This window comes from Scyliorhinus torazame, chromosome 18, assembly GCF_047496885.1.
Source record: "Scyliorhinus torazame isolate Kashiwa2021f chromosome 18, sScyTor2.1, whole genome shotgun sequence".
Classification (NCBI taxonomy): Eukaryota; Metazoa; Chordata; class Chondrichthyes; order Carcharhiniformes; family Scyliorhinidae; genus Scyliorhinus; species Scyliorhinus torazame.
The window spans coordinates 5,742,232-5,760,633 of NC_092724.1; the positions used below are offsets into that span (position 1 = coordinate 5,742,232).

At 43.0% G+C, this 18,402-nt stretch overlaps 1 protein-coding gene across 15 annotated transcripts in view; it reads left to right on the forward strand.

Annotated features, from left to right (window-relative positions):
• The window catches only part of LOC140394906 (cold-inducible RNA-binding protein-like), a 32,805-nt gene extending 16,857 nt beyond the window's left edge, over positions 1-15,948 (forward strand). For 8 of the 15 annotated variants that reach the window (XM_072482078.1, XM_072482073.1, XM_072482070.1 and 5 more), the window contains 3 exons: positions 12,495-12,624; positions 13,149-13,393; positions 15,689-15,948. The gene's annotated coding sequence lies outside the window, so the exon portion shown is untranslated. Of the gene's footprint in view, positions 1-2,841; positions 2,962-12,494; positions 12,625-13,148; positions 13,394-15,688 lie in introns of all 15 variants that reach the window. The other 7 variants (XM_072482071.1, XM_072482072.1, XM_072482077.1 and 4 more) reach the window with 1 other exon arrangement.
• The last annotated feature ends 2,454 nt before the right edge of the window (positions 15,949-18,402 follow it).

An 18,402-nucleotide genomic window follows, 5' to 3' on the forward strand; every position in this document is an offset into this window, starting at 1 on the left:
GGAGTGTAATGTGGGAAACTGTGAAATGCTCCATTTTGGCAGGAAGAATTAAAAAAGAAGCTTATCTAAATTACGAGAGTACTGAGGTGCAGAGGGATTTTAATCACAAGGCTAGTACAAGTACGTGGGATCATTTCCCATACCCCGAGAGCCTCTCGACGCGAGCAGACATTGACGATAAAATCCAGCATCGACCACAATGTGCCAATGCAGTCTTCGGATGCCTGAGGAACAGTGTTGGAAGACCGAGACCTCAAATCCAGCACCAAGCCCATAGCCTACAGAGACGCTGTGGTCCTGTATGCATCAAAAACATGGACAATATACAGCAGACACCTCAAATCCTTGGAGAGATGGCATCAATGTTGCCTCCGCAAAATCTTGCAAATCCATTGGCAGGGTCGGCTTACCAAAGTAAGCGTTCTCTCCCAGGCCAATATCCCCAATATCGAGGCACTGGTCACGCTTGACCAGCTGCGATGGGTAAGCCGCATGCCCGACACAAGACACTCAAAACAAGTCCTCTACTCCGAGCTCTGCAATGGCAAGCGATCACTAGGAGGGCAGAGGAAACGCTGCAACGACACTGAAAGCCTCCCTAAATAAATGGCATTATTCCCATCGACACGTGGGACTCACTTGCCTTAGAAAGCACAAACTGGAGAAGAAGCATCTGCCATGGCGCCAATCACCTCTAGCATTACAGCATGTGAAGGCCAAGCGCAGAATCCAGAGCTCCCACCCACCCACCTCATCAAACCCCACCTACCAAATCTGTGGCAGTCTGGATTAGATTATTCAGCCACTGCAGAAGCCACTGCCCCGGAGTGGAAAAATGTCATCGACACAGGCACTGCCCAAGAAGAAGACAGCAAGTAATTAGGAAAGCTAATAGAATGTTGTCCTTTATTACGAGGCAAATTGAATACAAAAGTTGGGAGGTTATGCTTCAGTTGTACAGGGGACTAACAAGATCATATTTAGAACACTGTGTACATTATTGATCACCTTAAATACGAAAGATTACCCACTAATACCTAGAATGGGTGGGTTACCTTGTCAGGAAAAGTTAAGCAGGCTAGACTTGTATCCACCAATGTTTAGAAGAGTAAGAGGTAACTTAATTGAAAGATCATGAGGGGTCTTGACGGGGCAGATGTGGGGAGGATGTTTACTCTTGTGGAAGAATCTAATATTAGGGTCACTGTTTAAAAGTAAGTGGCTACCCATTTAAAACTGAGATGAGTGGAAATATTTTCACTAAGGGTCATGAATCTTTGGAACTCTCTTCCTGAAAAGGTTACGAAAACAGAATCTTTGAATATTTTTAAGGCGGAGGTGGTAGGTTGATGGGTTATCGGGAAGAGATGGAGTGCAGATTTGAGGCTACCATTAAATCAGCCAGGCAGATGAGCTGAGTAGCCTACTCCATGTTCGTATGTGTTTGGTTGTGGGGTGGGCGGGGGAAGGTTCTTGGTTACCTCTCAGGCTGGTATAAAAATGCGAAGGACTGCAAGTAACTTCCTGGCTCCAGTGCATTAAAAAAAGGGGGATGCTCACCAGTGTTGCACTGTGGCCTTCAGGGACTCGCTGCAGGCCCTAAGCGGCTCCAGCCAGTGGAGGTTTGAACAAAGTTTTCCAGAGCAAATAAGTGCTCTTCAAGTTCTTGCCATTCCAGCTGGTTGGCAGTTATGGCCCATAGTTTCTGGAGTCTAAGGAATTTTGTTCAATTGCCAAGCTACCCTTTCTTTTATAAGACAAAAGCAAAATACTGCAGATGCTGGAATGGGTCTGATGAAAGATCATCGACCTGGAACTTTTAACTCCGCCTGAGAATAAAGGGTCAGCCATTCAGGACTGAGATGAGGAAGAACTTTTTCTCTCAGAGAGTTGTGACCTTGTGGGATTCTCTGCCACAGAAAGCTGTTGGGGCCAGTTCATTGGATGTATTCAAGAGGGCTCTTGCGGTTAAAGGGATCAAGGGGCATGGAGAGAAAGCGGGAATGGGATACTGAATTTGCTTGATCAGCCATGATCATATTGAATGGCGGTGCAGGCTCAAAAGGGCCGAATGGCCTACTCTTGCACCTTTTTTCTACGTTTTAACTCTGTTTCTCTCCACAGATGCTGCTTGACCTGAGCATTTCCAGCATTTGTTCTTGTATCTTTGGTTCAATAAAATGCTTTCAACAAACGGCCTGGTTATAATTTGCAGTATTAAGACTAGATATTAATCCTAATCATACAAGACATTTAATTTTGAAATCCAGGTTTGCTACAGTTCATGCGGTCACATTCTTTCAATTGTCCATTCATTCAGGCCAGGTATAATGTACAGCATCTGATAACTTGAGCAAATCGAATGAAAGTAGAACATTTATTTAGTGGAATACTAATCATTTGCTTTCTATTGGAACACAGAAACTCTTCAGATCTAATTTGGATTGGCATATAGATTCATCTTTTTGCCTGCTATTTATATGTAATGTTTGACAAAGGACTCAAAACATGTGAATTTATTTGTTTGAAGGCTAGCTTCACTCTAAAGATTCTCTGAGCATTCTAAACAAAAATAATAAAAATTACATGAACCAGTCTCGCCACTTAATTACTAGTTCGGATTTCTGACATAAATAGGAGCGTGAGTCAAGCCCGTTCCGTTATTCAGTTTGATCTTAGTTGATGTTCTACTCAATGCCATTTTCCTGCACTATTATTCACATATAGCTTGATATCTCTGACTTGAATATACTCAATGATAGCCACCACGACCCTCTGCAGTAGACAATTCCAAAGATTCACCACCCTCTGAGTAAAAAAATGTCATCTTAATCCTAAAAGGCCTACCTCGTATTCTGAGACTGTCCCCTGGTTCTAGATGTGTGAGCTTGGAACTACCTCCAAAAAACAAAGCAAGTGGAGATGTGCTAGATTGCCAGGCTGAGAGGTGCAAAGCTTGAGGTAAGAGAGATCACGTGTCAGTTTCTTGTACCCTGCACAGGACTGCAGGGCCACAGGCATATTAACATTTTGGATTGGCTTGTACTTCGTAGCAAGTTGATGGGTGGGGTTAAAAGAAGGATCATTTCTCAAATGCTTTCTTTTGTCCTCTGAAGAAATATAAAACCCTATGATATTGTGTCCGTATTTAATTGTTGGTTGCACTTGGACATTCAAGAGATATTGAGGGGGAAATTATTTTCTCAAATGAGGAAAATGGGTATCTTGGTCATAGCTTGATTGGGTGGACCGATGAAAGCTAAGATGGTAGCTATTGCTCAACTTTGAGAAAGCTTAAAAGAACTGAAGAATTGTAAAACTATTTCTTCCCCATTGAATAATATGGAGATCAGTGAATTGCTTTTTGAAGAGAGATGTAATATTGGAATTGAAAATAAGGAAATAGTAGCCTTGCGAATAATTACTTTGTGTTGGTCTTAACAAGAAGGAAAACGAGGACATTCAGAAATATGAGTAAATCTTAAATTTCTCCCCATGATTTATTTTTAACGCAGCTAGGAGCGAAAACGGTGATAGTAAAAATGTTGAGTTGAAGATAGACAACGTTACAATACCTCAGTTTCTTCTCCCACAATGCATTAAAATAAGTAGGTGAGGACATTGTAGATGCTTTGGTCATGATCTCAAAGAATCTCTTGATTCAAGAATTATCCTTCTGGATTGGAATATTGTTAATGTCACTCCATTATTTAAGAGCGAGAAAGAAAAGAAAATTGTAGGCATTTTATAGACTTGTCTGTTGTAGGGAAGTTACACGAGTTGCTCAGTAGGGACTGACTGGATAAATTATGAACTGATCATAAAGTCAGCATGGATTTATAAAGAGAAAACCATGTATAATCTAGTTGATTATTTTCAGTTCAGTAAGGTACTAGGTTAGGGAGTGGCTAAGGATGTTAATCATATAGAGTTTGATTTTCAGATGATATTTCCTAAAATATTAGCAAAAATAAAGCACATTGGTAGAGAATTAGCAAAGAGTGCTAAATTGCCCTTTGTGTCCAAAATGGTGGTATTACAGGGATAGGGTGGAGGTGTGGGCTTCGATAGGTAGGGTGCTCTTTCCAAGGGCCAGTGTAGACTCGATGGGCCAAATGGCCTCCTTCTGTACTGTAATTCTATGATACGAGTTTATTTCTATAATGAAGATTATATTTTGGCAATGACTCGCACAGATAAATATATTGAAGTTTGTATATAGAGGAACAGAGTTGCAGAGGAACATATTGAGTGTGTAAACTCGGCAACTAGAATTGTGTGGGAAGTTGTAAGGCAGATGTAAAAGAGTACCTTCTAAACAATTAAAAGTTAGGAAATTGAAAAGCAAGATGTTTAGGTATTCATGCGCAGAGATCACAGAAATCTAATGGATCGGAACAAAAGGCTAGTGGAATGTTGATCTTTATCTCAAAGGGATCGAAGTTATGCATCTGTAATGTAAAGCACGAGTCAGTTCACATCTGGCGTACTGTGTTCTGTTCTGTATATTGTGCCACAGGGCAGGAAGGATATATCCCTTGGGAGGGGGTGCAGTGCAGGTTTACTTTCTGAAGGGCTAAATTTATGAATATGTTACATAGACTAGATTGGTATTAGTTTCAGGCCTGTGGCCATGGTACTGAAAATAACTTTCTCTCCACAGATGCTGTTTGAACTGTTGAGTATTTCCAGTATTTTCTGTTTTATTTCAGATTTTCAGCATCTAGTATTTTGCTTTAGGAGGCTTGGATCCCCTTGACACTAGAACATTAAGGAGTGACCCATTTTTTAAGTATTCAAGGATGTCATTGAAGAGAGTCTATTTTCTCTGAAGTGTCCAGAAAAGGGCTAGTCCAGTAATAATAGCTTCATTAAAAATCTGGAGGCAGTTTCGCCAACACTTCGGGTTGGGGGCAGGGTCAAGGGAAATGCCGATTCGGGGGAACCACAGATTTGAGCCAGGGAGGTGGGATGGAAGTTTTCGGAAATGGGAAGCGAAGGGGATTAAGACGCAAAAAGATTTGTTTCTTCGGGGTCGGTTTGCAGGATTGAGGGAGCTGGAAGCGAAGTATGGGCTGGAGCAAGAAGTGTTTAGGTACATGCAGGTTCGGGATTTTGCCAGAAAGGAGATACAGAGCTTCCCAGAGGAACCGGCCTCCACATTGCTGGAGGAGGTGCTGACGACAAGGGGACTGCGGTGTACGGAGCTATTTTGGAAACGGATAAGGCACCACCGGAAGGGATCAAAGCAAAGTGGGAGGAAGAGCTGGGAGAGGTTATAGAGGAGGGGGTCTGGTGTGAGGTGCTCCAGAGAGTGAATGCCTCCACCTCATGTGAGGTTGGGGCTGATACAGCTGAAGGTGGTATATAGAGCGCACCTCACGAGGGCGAGGATGAGACGATTTTTTGAAGGAGTAGAGGGTATGTGTGAGCGTTACGGGGGGGGGGGACGCTAAGCACGTTCATATGTTTTGGTCCTGTCCAAAGCTAGGGGAGTACTGGAAGGAGGTGTTTAGGGTAATTTCCCAAGGTGGTGCGCGTGAAACTGGGCCCGGGTCCCCGGGAGGCCATATTCGGGGTGTCGGACCAGTCAGGGTTGGAAACGGGTGCGGAGGCAGATATCATAGCCTTCGCCTCGTTGATCGCCCGAAGGCGGATCCTGCTGGGATGGAGAGCAGCCTCTCCACCCAGTGCCCTGACGTGGCGGGGGGACCTGTTGGAATACTTGACCCTTGAGAAGGTTAAGTTCGAACTGAGGGGAAGCTCGGAGGGGTTCTACAAGTCATGGGCACTATTTATAATGCACTTTCAAGAACTGGATAACATCGAACATTAGTTGGGGTGGGGGGCTGTGTATATTAAGGGTGACTTTGGGTAATCCCTGATTCCTTTTTATCGTTTGTTTATGTAAACATGCGGGCTGATGTTTGGGGGTTGGTGGGAGGATGGAAGCGTTGTTACTGTTATGGGGATTGACATCTGTTGCTGTTTATCGTTGGTGGGTGTAAATGCGGGAGAAAATGTGAAAAAGGAGAATTAAAAAATATATATTTTTAAAAAAACATTAAAGTTGGGCCATTCAGGAGTGATGTCAAGAACTTCACAGACAGGGCAGTTGAAATCTGAAATTATTCTACCTGCATCCCCAATTTTTTTTTTTTAAATGTCGGTGAGATCAATCAAACATTTCAAAGCTTAAGGTTGATAGATTCTTCTGATGGGGTAATAACTGATGGAATTAAGGCAGGTAAGTGAAGATAAGATGCAAATAATCAATGATCCAATTGAATGGTAAGGGGGTAAATCCCAAATTGTTTTCCTCTGTGCCGAGAGAAATGGGGATAAAGTACTGGGAGGGTAATTGATGGAAAGTAAATTCAGAGCGGTTTAGAGTGAGAATGTCAAGGTTATTGATGAAAAGATTTAGCTTAGGCGAGTTTGGAACCTGAACTAAACAGTGAATCTCCCTTCCAATGTCCAGATGATGTGGCGAAGCATTTTTATAGAGTCAGATGAGTGATGGGGTATATAGCGAACAGGAGAATGGAAAATCTCCTAATTTACTTCAATGCCAATAACATTAATGCCAAGGATTTACAATTCATTAGTCAATCTACACTTCATTCAAATTTGGTCAGCAAGACACCAGTTTTTTTCCTTTTTTGTAAGACTAATAGCAAATCAGGAGTGTGACTGACTTGATTGGAACTCTATGTTTATTCATTTGATAATGAGGAATTTGCTGTACCCAATTTGCTATCTTGGGAGTGTGCATTATCGTTGCTCTAAACAGTTGACTGGTATACTTTTATAATTTCTGATTACATCGGTGAGCTACTTAATTTTACCAGTTTAAGCAATTCTATGATGCTTTAAACGTATCCACTGTGCACGTATTTATGAGAACACCTCCCTCCCCAAATCTACTTCACATACAGTTCAGTAAAACCTGGAATTAGTGAGAGAATGGGTCAAGCCTCGGGAGAATCGGGTCAGTTCATATATTCGGCTGGAGAGCAGCAAGAATCCATTTTTATTTTTTCCTCCCACCTGTGGAAACATTGAGGTAAATTGAACACTTTCATTGATTCTCCATGCAAGAGTTCCCGTAACAGCCTCCCCGAACAGGTGCAGGAATGTGGCGACTAGGGGCTTTTCACAGTAACTTCATTGAAGCCTACTTGTGACAATAATCATAGATTATCATAGAATTTACAGTGCAGAAGGAGGCCATTCGGCCCATCGAGTCTGCACCGGCTCTTGGAAAGAGCACCCTACCGAAGGTCAACACCTCCATTCTATCCCCATAACCCAGTAACCCCACCCAACACCAAGGGCAAGGTCAATTTATCATGGCCAATCCACCTAACGTGCACATCTTTGGACTGTGGGAGGAAACCGGAGCACCCGAAACCCACGCACACACGGGGAGGATGTGCAGACTCCACACAGACGGTGACCCAAGCCAGAATCGAACCTGGAGCTGTGAAGCAATTGTGCTATCCACAATGCTACCGTGCTGCCCTAAGCGATTTTCATTTCATTTCAAGAGCTAATTTTACACAATCCAAGCACTGAAGCATCCGTATGACAGCACTACACTGCAAGCTACACTGCAGTCATCGCCATTGCTATATGGGAAGAACTTAAATTGCTACATAATCTTTGGATTTGTCATGCAATTCTTAGAATTCAGGAAACCTTGCTGAGGAATGGATTATATGGCGAGTGCCACCGTTATTAGAATGGTGTCAGCCTATGCTATTTTAATAAAGTTACACACAGCAGCAAGCAGTTATTTAAGATGCGTGTATATTTGTAGCAAAACAAAAGGTTAACAGCCTGGCAGAGGATCTGTCAAAAAACTGGTCATCTGATTGGAAAACCAAGATACTCATTGACTGGATTTCAAATCTCAAGATTAGTTGATCACGGTGGGAGTGGAAAATCATGGAAGAACATAATATAATCCTCTAAAACCAATCAATATGCTTAGTTAGACACATGGGACTGAAGTGGGCTGCATGCCACACCAGCGAAAGAATATAAATGAAAAACGAAACAGACCATGGAAAAATTAAATCACTCAGTGTCCTTTATATATTGAACTGAACTCCACTCCCAAGGTGAACCAACAGTATAGAAAATAGGAGGCCATTCGGCCATTCGAACCTGCTCTGCTATTCATTATGATCATGGCCGACCATCCAACTCTAGCCTGATCTTCACCTGCATATCCCTTGACCCCCAAGAGCTATATCTAACTGTTTCTTGAAAAGATACAATGTTTTGGCTTCAACTGCCCCCTATTGTAACAAATTCCACAGGCTCGCCACTCTGGGTGTTACATGTACTAGCTGCATGAAAAGCTATCATGTTAAACTGGTAATTTTATACAGATGCATTGGTCCACAGTCTTGACAATAAAAGGTAAACAAATGTTTCTAACCACTGGAAGTCTAATATTTGCACCTTTTTGACGTGGCCAAGAAACATTTGCAATTGATTTAAAAATACCTTTATATTCATTTACGATTGTGCATTTTTAAGATGGTTAGCCCACTATCCCTGGGTAAACTACACCTCTTGGTGGCCAGTTTTGAAATACGCATATCCATAGGCAGGACCTAAAAGACAAAAATAATTTAGAAATTCACTCAAGCAGAAAATTATAGAAATATATATATATCCATTTTATCAGTTTCTAAAACTGAAAATACTTTACTGCTTCAAGTTGGAATATATTTTCCTGATTCTGATTGCTATTCTTTGAAAAGGAATGTTTTGGAAAAGGTGTAAAATATAACGAGAAGTATCCCAGAGCAACTATTAATATCAGTATCACTCTTTTTAGTAGCATTTCCACTTAAGAATGCTATTTGTTCATACCCAGGATTGATTGGAGCATTTACTAGCCAGAGATCCAAGATAACAAGAGACTAATGTAATGTCAAATGTGTCATCTTTCAAATACTATAATTCAAAGCCCTGTTCAGGTGATATAAAAGATGGAGATAAGATACCAATATATGAAGATATTTGTGTCTCCTGTCCATCATTCCCCCTTGCATCATGACCATAAAAATATGCAGCGGAATTCTCAGTCGGTGCAATCCTCCGGTTCGCCGGTTGTACACCCACGCCCGCGGGTTCCCCAACAGCATGGAATGGCCACAGTGGGAAACCCCATTGGCCGGCTGCGGGGACAGAGAATCCCGCTGCCAGCAGCAGTGCGCTGCGCAGGAAAATGGGGCTGGTGGACCAGAGAATCCCGCCCATTGTCTCATTCATTTTAACGTTTATGGGATCTTGCTTTACACACGCACAATTGTGGCGACATTTCAAAACCAGTAATCCATTCGTTCAAACTGTAATGGATTCAGATACATCTGTTAGATGGATGGTTTGAAATACAAGGAATAAATTAGATGGGACAAAGTGCCTTTTCTAGATTTTGAGATCCTTGCTTTTGACCTTGTAGCAACGTGATAATTGCTACAAGTGTTAAATTTTATTCCCGGCATTTAGCTTTTCTGTGTGCTAGAATTCGGTACAGTATAAGATGAAGTCCAGCTAATGCATACAATTACTTCACTGTTGAAGAACAAGCCCTGTGGTTCAGACTCTTGTCTAGAAGATCTGGATAATCAGTGGGTGGAATGTGGTTGAAACCCAAAAATCAAATTGTATTTAAATAGCGACTTAAACATTGCACAACATTGCAAAATGCTTCATGTTTAATTGGTACTTATGGACACTAAAGAAATAGCAAGGTGCCAAGATTGCAGGAGATGTAAGTTGAGATAAATTGGCCAAACCCAGGTCCTTAGCACTGAGGCAGCAGGGGTGTACTGTGTCACTGCGCCACCCGTTAAATGTAATCTCCCACTCTAGATTTTCCTTGTGTACCGCCCAGGCAATTAACTTGCAAGCACAGAACAGGAAAATCTGCTCACGTACGTCAAGTTGTTTTTTTATTTGTTCATGTAGAACCGAATCTTGCAGGACAGAAAGAGGCCTTTCAGCCCAGTGCTTTGAATTAATTATTGCTGCGCTTTCTTTAAAAAGTCCTCCTTTCCAAGTAATTGTACAATTTCCTTTTGAAAGTTGCTATTGAATCTACTTACGCCATCTTTCCAGGCTTTGCATTAGAGATCATAATTTGCAAAAGAAGAACCTAATTTTCCCCTTGGATTTTCTTTTTGCCAATTATCCTGAATTGTTTCTTCCAATTTATTCTTACAGTGTGAAAAAGAGTTGTCATTTTTGGACGAATAGAAGAGCTTTTAAAAAAAAAAAAAAATAGCAATATTGGAATTTAACCTGCTACCATAATTTGGCTTTATTTTCTTTCCACCTTTTTTCGCGTCTCTTGAAGCCTCTGCCTGTCAGGTACATTTCTGCAAATGTTGGCCACCTTCAGTCACCAGACACAAATAGCTATTTTCTACATAATGGTTGTCAGCAAGCTATTCAATCGATGGGAGGGCTAAAATAGTCTAATCCTGTCTTCATCCATTGTCCGCACGTATTTTCTCAGGACTCTTGTGCTTTTTAGGCCATCTGGGGTGAGGTGGAGCTGAGCTTGTTTATACTATTTATTGCATCTGGAACTTGCTGGGGGTAGTTCTGTAGTAAAGGAAAGGTGGACACTTTCCTTACTGCTGGTGGGTGAAGGCAACTGCTTTGTAATCAGGGGCGAAATTCTACAGTATTGGCGCGATGTCCTCCGACCGGCGCTAATCAGTCCGGCATCATGCCGCCCCAAAGGTGCGGAATCCTGCGCATCTTGGGGGGCCGAGCCTTAACCTTGAGCTGGCGGAAAAGACCTTTGGTGCCCCGCCAGCTGGCGTGGAAATGACATCTCCGGGCGGCGCATGCGCGGGAGCGTTAGCGGCTGTTCAAGGCATCCCTGCACATGGGCTGTGGAGGGAGTCTCTTCCGCCTCCGCCATGGTGGAGACCGTGGCGAAGGCGGAAGGAAAAGAGTGCCCCCACGGCACAGGCCCGCTCGCCGATCGGTGGGCCCCGATCGCGGGCCAGGCCACCATGGGGGCACCCTCCCGGGGCCAGATCACCCTGCGCCTCCCCCTGGAGCCTGCCCGCGCCGCCTAGTCCCGCCGGTAAGAGAGGTGGTTTAATCCACGCCGGCGGGACAGGCATTCTAGCAGCGGGACTTCGGCCCATCCGGGCCGGAGAATCGCCGGAGGGGGGGGGCCGCCAACCGGCGCGGCGCGATTCCCGCTCCCGCCGAATCTCCGGTGCCAGAAAATTTGGCAACCGGCGGGGGCGGGATTCACGCCAGCCCCCGGCGATTCTCCGACCCGGCGGGGGGGTCGGAGAATCTCCCCTGATCTGGAGTTTTCTTTCTCCCTCCACATACTTCCTGTGCCACCTCTTTGTCCCTCTGTCTTCCGTGTTTATAATTGACTCCCCTCCATTCTACCTGTATACTTGTATTTCTGATCTTTTCATTTGATTCCTTAAACGCAGTCTCATCAATTTGAAGCTAATTCTAAATATTTTATTGTCCCTTTGACACTTATTCCCTATTTCAGATGATTTTTTTTTTTGTTGTAATTATCAGGGTTAGGTTATAATTGGAAGTTAGGAAAGCAGGTAGAGCCTGTAAATTAGGTTATTAACTGGAGGCATTACCAGAGATTGATCATGTGATGTATTGTCATGCCTAATTAAATTACATCTCAACATGACTTTATAAATACTATATTTAACTTCTAATGGTTGAGCCTCCTGTTGTTGACTATCTTTGCTTGTAACTTTGCACTAGCAGCAATTGTGTAAAAAATTTCAAGAACCAGAAGGCTGTCATAATCAAGTGAAGAGGGGAAAACCAGATGAGAGACCAGTAAATCCCTGAAATTATGGCAACTGCAGAAGTGCTCCTGTTGACCTTGGTATTCTGGGGCTAGTGAGGGGCAGTATAGGGATCAGACATGATCAGCTTAGCCAGGAGGCACACCTAAGCATATCAGGCTTTGACAAAGAGTCATCCAGATTCAAAATTAGCTCCCTTCTCTCTCCACAGATGCTGTCAGATCTGCTGAGATTGTCCAGTATTTTCTGCTTTTGTTTCAGATTCCAAAATCCGCAGTAATTTGCTTTTAAATGAGCATTTCAGGTATAGATACGGCTCAGCTGCAATACTCTGTGCAGTTCAGTCCATGCTGCTTGTGCTCGTGAGAAATAAACCCCTCCGTGTAGCCTTAGCCTAAGATGACTGCACATCCCTGTAAAATCACACCCAAGGATCACACTTTCAGCAGAGGTAAAATGGAGAAGAGTTCAATTAATCTGAATGGGAATTATAAGATAATAGGAATTATTCTTATTTCACCATGCTGTGCAGTAAGGCTTAAAATACTTAAGCATACATTCTGTTCCTAAAGTTTAAGGTCTTAAATAATGAATGTTACTGAAGATCGGCTTGCAGTTCATTATGGTTAATACTTCTGCTTTGGTTTTCTAACACAGATCAGAATTGCCATTTGAGGTTGTGTTGGCTGTGGTCATTACAAAATGATGAAGAACAAGCAAAATGATTCGGGGTTACTTTCATCCGGAAAATAACAGTATTGCAAAAATAGACAACATGCTTCCCAAGGTAGTTTAAGAAAAAATCTAGCATCTCTCAAGTTACCAATATAAAGACTGCCCTTGGTTTATTGTAGATTAATTCTAATTATTGGAGAACTTTGATTTCTAACACTGATTTCCAGCACTAAATTACCACTTTTGTTATTTGCACTCCTTGTTTGGATTGTATTGGATGTATTGGATAATTTTGAATTATTAGGAGTAGTTTGAATACATATTAAAATAAATTAATTTTGATCAACTGCTTAGTTAGATTCTCCTTCATTTTAATGTTTCTAAAGGAAAAGACTGCATGGCATGGTTCTATGGCATGGCATGGGGAAAGAAGGGGAGAACTCTGGTGTCCTGGCCAATATTTGCCCGTCACTTAACTTAAAACCGATCATTTATCTCATTTTGGCTCATGTTTGGCCAGTATGACCACACCGAGTATTTAGTAGGCTGTGAAATACTTTTGAGATGTCATGTGGATATGAAAGGTGCTTTATAAATGCATACTTGCTCTTTTAATATTTCTTTTGTATGGTGCAGGTTAATAACAAAGAGACCCTGACAACCATTGCAAACCACTGACCTTTTTAAAAAAAAAAACTAAATATCAGAATGGAGTTGTTTGCACTGAAACTGGAGGATGGGAGAAAAATACCCGAGAGAACTTTAAAAAAGTGAATTAACAATAATCAGAGTGCAAAGTTCAACAGCTTGCATTTGTTTGATCATCTGGTGAAGAATACAGTGATATATGCTGGTGACTTTAATCGGGACAAATGATACCTGTAAGTCAGCATTTTGCACACTTTTACACTTGATATTTGTTCTTGATTTTCACCTGCATTACATAACTGATTTGTGGTCATATGTCACGAACCACACGTCGGTATCCCAACATGGAACACCGGTTCATGGGGACGTATAGTTTTGTTTTTGGAATTACGCAAATAGTCAAGTGAAACCCCGGTGAGAATAAATAACCCATTCATCATGTAACCATTATTAAAGACTATTGATTAAATTAAAGAAAAGACAAATACACACTAGCAGGACCATACTACACTAAGACAATTAAGTATATGAATTACTAAATACACCCAGTTTATGTAAAACGTACCCTTTGTTCAAAAATGTAGCTACAATCCCTTAACTCTGCGACTTCCCTGTTTCCCCAAACATCCAAATGTAAATACATTTATAAGTTTAAAAGCAGCTTATAGTTACAACAGCACAGGGATGATACTCCAGCCTGGAAAACGCCTTGTCCTGGTCCAGTGGAGATATTTAAACTGCTGTTCGAAGGTTTTATGCCCTGCCTTGGCTCCATGATTTAGAGACTGTTAGAATATAAAACCTGACCTCCACACTGCTAGCTGTCAACCGGCCTCTTACTTCTGAGGGCCTGGCAATTATACCTTTGTTCCACTTTGATTCTGCCTTCTGAACGTCTGCCCATATCATATTCCTTGACTCTAGACATTAACATGTGTATACTTCATTGATGGCCCAATCATCCAGGTAAACTGTTTATACTAATAAACGATTCATATCTAAATGCCTTCTAATCTTGTTACTGGGAGAGATGCATCGCATCCGGCCTTTTGAATACCAGCTACTGCTATCATTAGGCAGGTCGCATCCTATTAAGTCTTGTTGAATTTGTGTTACTGCTCTTGCTAGGCAAATCCATGACATCAGGGGCGAAATTCTCCCCCAACGGCGCGATGTCCGCCGACTGGCGCCAAAAAAGGCGCCAATCAGACGGGCATCGCGCCGGCCCAAAGGTGCGGAATGCTCCGCATCTTTGGGGGCCGAGCCCCAACATTGAGGGGCTAGGCCGACGGCGGAGGGATTTCTGCCCCGCCAGCTGGCGGAAATGGCGTTTGTTGCCCCGCCAGCTGACGCGGAAATGCAGCGCACGCGCGGGAGCGTCAGCGGCCGCTGACAGTTTCCCAGCGCATGCACGGAGGCCATGGCGGAGGCGGAAGGGAAAGAGTGCCCCCACGGCACAGGCCCGCCCGCGGATCGGTGGGCCCCGATCGCGGGCCAGGCCACCATGGGGGCACCCCCCGGGGTCAGATCGCCCTGCGCCCCCCCCAGGACCCCGGAGCCCGCCCACGCCGCCTGGTCCCGCCGGTAAATACCAGCTTTGATTTACGCCGGCGGGACAGGCAATTTCTGGGCGGGACTTCGGCCCATCCGGGCCGGAGAATTGAGCGGGGGGTACCGCCAACTGGCGCGGCCCGATTCCCGCCCCCGCCCAATCTCTGGTACCGGAGACTTCGGTGGGGGCGGGATTCACGGCGGCCAACGGCCATTCTCCGACCCGGCGGGGGGTCGGAGAATGACGCCCCATGTTGCAAATCAGTACTTCACTTCTGTGTGACCCTGACTCATCCAGTTCTACCATTTTGGTGGCTCCTATTTTTTAAAAAAATGAATATTAAATAAAACTTCATTGCATTTTGTAAGGACAATAGACTAAACCCATGGTGTCATTGTCGCCCCTCATAAACTTTATATTATCCCTGTCATGGAAAGTGAATGTTGATGAGCAGAGCAAGTTCCAGCTGCTTTCGAGAAGAAAAAAAGCAGGTTAACGCCAAGGATGCCACCATAATGTCATAAAGGTGGAGTCCTTCCAGGACAGTTTTTTGTTTCTCCTACTACCTGTCTCGCCATACCTTTCCCATTCCCTGTAACCGTGGGTATTTACGTGTTCTACATCATAGAAATGTCTTTCTCCAAGTCACATACATCGTGCTTTACATTTAAGCCAATGTTTACTTGATTATGTGGCTTTCCCGCCTACCCCTTATCCTGTTCCTTTTTAAATGCTGTTCCTCCTAATATTTTCCAGTCTTGACGGAAACTAAGTGAAACATCAGATTGTATGTTTTCTCCAGATGTTTCTAATTTATAACATCTGCAGTCTTGTTTCATTAAACTTTCATTCCATAAAATTTACAAATTTAATTGTAAATTAATCCTGTCCTGAAGCAGTTTTATTTTTGGCCAGATAGTGGTCAGTGAGGTGCTTATTCATTTCATTTTTAATGTAATTCTTGTATATTTTCCAGGAGGAATTCTGCTGAACCGTTGGTTTGCAAAAAGAATGAGATTGAAGGATTATTGTCCTTTGGCAAAGATTGTAAAAGTCAGATTGAGCAGAATATTTACAAACTGATTTCCAGATATCTCCTATCAGAAACAGGAAGACAAACCGTGCTTTTGCAAGTTGCTGTAAATGGTCCAGTGAAAAGGAACTTTAGCAGTGGGGAAACCTCTTTTTCTGCTTGTTTCTGAATCTGAAAATACGCAATAAACGTTTTGAGTTATATACATTGTATTTATCTACTTTGTTTCGGATGGTTCTCAGCTGTATGAGTAACTATTTCTCCATAAATCAAATTGAATCAGTAAATGGTGTCTCAGATTATTAAATCAAACCTGTATTTGTAGTATTTAGTAACTAAGTCAAGTCACCATAGTCCCAGATGACCATCGGCTGCTTTAAGAGGGGGAGAGCTGACCAGTGATGATTAAAGCAGAGGATCACACCTTAGCTAAGGGGTAAAGTTGAGAAGGCGCGCACGGCCTTCATGAATAAACTCGGCTGGTACGGGATTCAACCCAGGCTGTTGGCCTTGCTCGGCACCACAAGCCAGCTGTCCTGGCAATGGAGCTAACCAGCCCTCAATGTATTTAGTACTTGCAGTGCACTTACTTCGCTGGTCAGGGCAACGCGACCTATTGTGCTGCACATTGTCTGGTAGAGAGATGAGTCCAGCACTATGCTGTACAATCAAAAGCTCCAGTTAAAAATCTACACATTGAGGCCACGGGCTCATGCTACAGAATGTTTCATCGGACTGAGGATCAGGCTCCACACTTGTATATGCGCAGATATTTAAGGTTACAAAATGCAGAAACAAAGGCATTCTTCATTCAAAACTAAAACCATGCAAGAGTTATGGCAGTGAACTTGGCTTCGTGGTCACATCAGAGCTCATGGATTTAAGTTCTGTTCCATAGCCTTCAGCACAAAATCTAGAATGACATTGCAGTACTTGGGGGAGTTGTAGGAGGTAGTTTGAGGCTGATGAGTGTTCAAGTGGAGGTAAAAGAGCATTATTCAAAGCTGGGGCATTCTTCCAAGTGTGAGCCAACACGTGATCAATGAACATGACCAAATGAGATTTATTTTGTTTGAGAGTCGTTGCTATGTACAAATAGACTAATGTAAATAACTATACTTGAAAAGTAATTCATTTGACTGTGAAGCACTTTGTGATATTCTCAAAGTATGGAAGTACAACAAAAAGAATGAGGCAATGTTCACTAAAAACATTTGGCAAACGGTTTTGGTATTTACAGGCTGGTAATTCATCAGTTCAGGGTACTTGCCTGTGATCATGGTGAAGTGCATGTTGCCAAAGGCACTTTATACATTTGTTCATTCATAAAGAACAGTGGTAACTTCAGTAGTTTCACATGAAATATATATTGCTCAAGGCAAAACCTATATCCAGTGATTGGAACAATTAATGGCATACAAATCTTTTATACTTCAAACTCTTGAACCTTTCTTCCTAGACTAACATTTAAGTTGCTCTAACCTTTTCTCGTGTCTGAACGTTTAAACTTGAGATAGTTCTGGTCTAGTTTAGCACAGTGGGCTAAACAGCTGGCTTGTAATGCAGAACAAGGCCAGCAGTGGGGATTCAATTCCTGTACCGGCCTCCCCGGCAGGCACCGGAATGTGGTGACTAAGGGCTTTCCACAGTAACTTCATTGAAGCCTACTTGTGACAATAAGTGATTATTATTATTTACTTCTTTGTACACTCGTGCACGCATGCTCCTGTGTCCTGTTCAATCCAGAGTTGAGCTCCAAACCCCATATGCACTTCATTCAGGCCACATACTTCATTTTTGTATTACCTTCTTGCTCAAGTCTTAACCTTTTCCACTACTGTTGATAGCATGTCCACACTTTCAACATCTGGGCTTTACCATTGACCAGAAACTGAACTAAACTAGTTATATAAATATTGTGGCTACAAATGCAGGTCAGGGGCTAGAAATTCTGCAAGTAAGTTGCCTCCTGGCTCCCCAATGCTTTTCCACAATCGCCAAACGCAGAAGTCAGAATTGTGATGGAATACTCTTCACTTACCTAGATGAGTGCAGCTCCTACAACACAAGTTTGACACCAGCCAGGACAAAGCTTGTTTGATGCCCCATCCATAAACATTCACTCCCTCCATCACCAACTAACAGAGGCAGCAGTGTGTGGCCTCTAAGGGATGCAGAAACTCACCAACACTGCTTTGGCAACACCTTCCAAATCTTTGACCACTATCATCTAGATGGGCAAAGGTGGTGGCCATATAGTTCCCCTCCAAGCCACACAAAGTTCTGGATGCACATTCACCACATGGACAGTAACAGTTCAAGAAGACAGCTCACTGTCACCTCAAGGGCAGTTAGGGGTGGGCAATAAGAGCTGGCCCAGCTGTGACGCCCAATCCCCTGAGTGAATTGTTTAAAACTAAACTACCCGACTTCCTAGCTCAAACCTAACCAACAAACCTATCAAAACTCCACGTTACGTTGGACAGATTTCCATTCCTGTATGACCCTGTCCATGTCATTTACGCTGCTTGTCACTGAATCCAAAATCATTAGAATTCCTACATGACAGAAGGAGGCCATTCGGCCCATCGAGTCTGCACTGACCCTCTGAAAGGCCACCCTACCTATGCCCACACCCTGCCCTATCCCCGTAACCC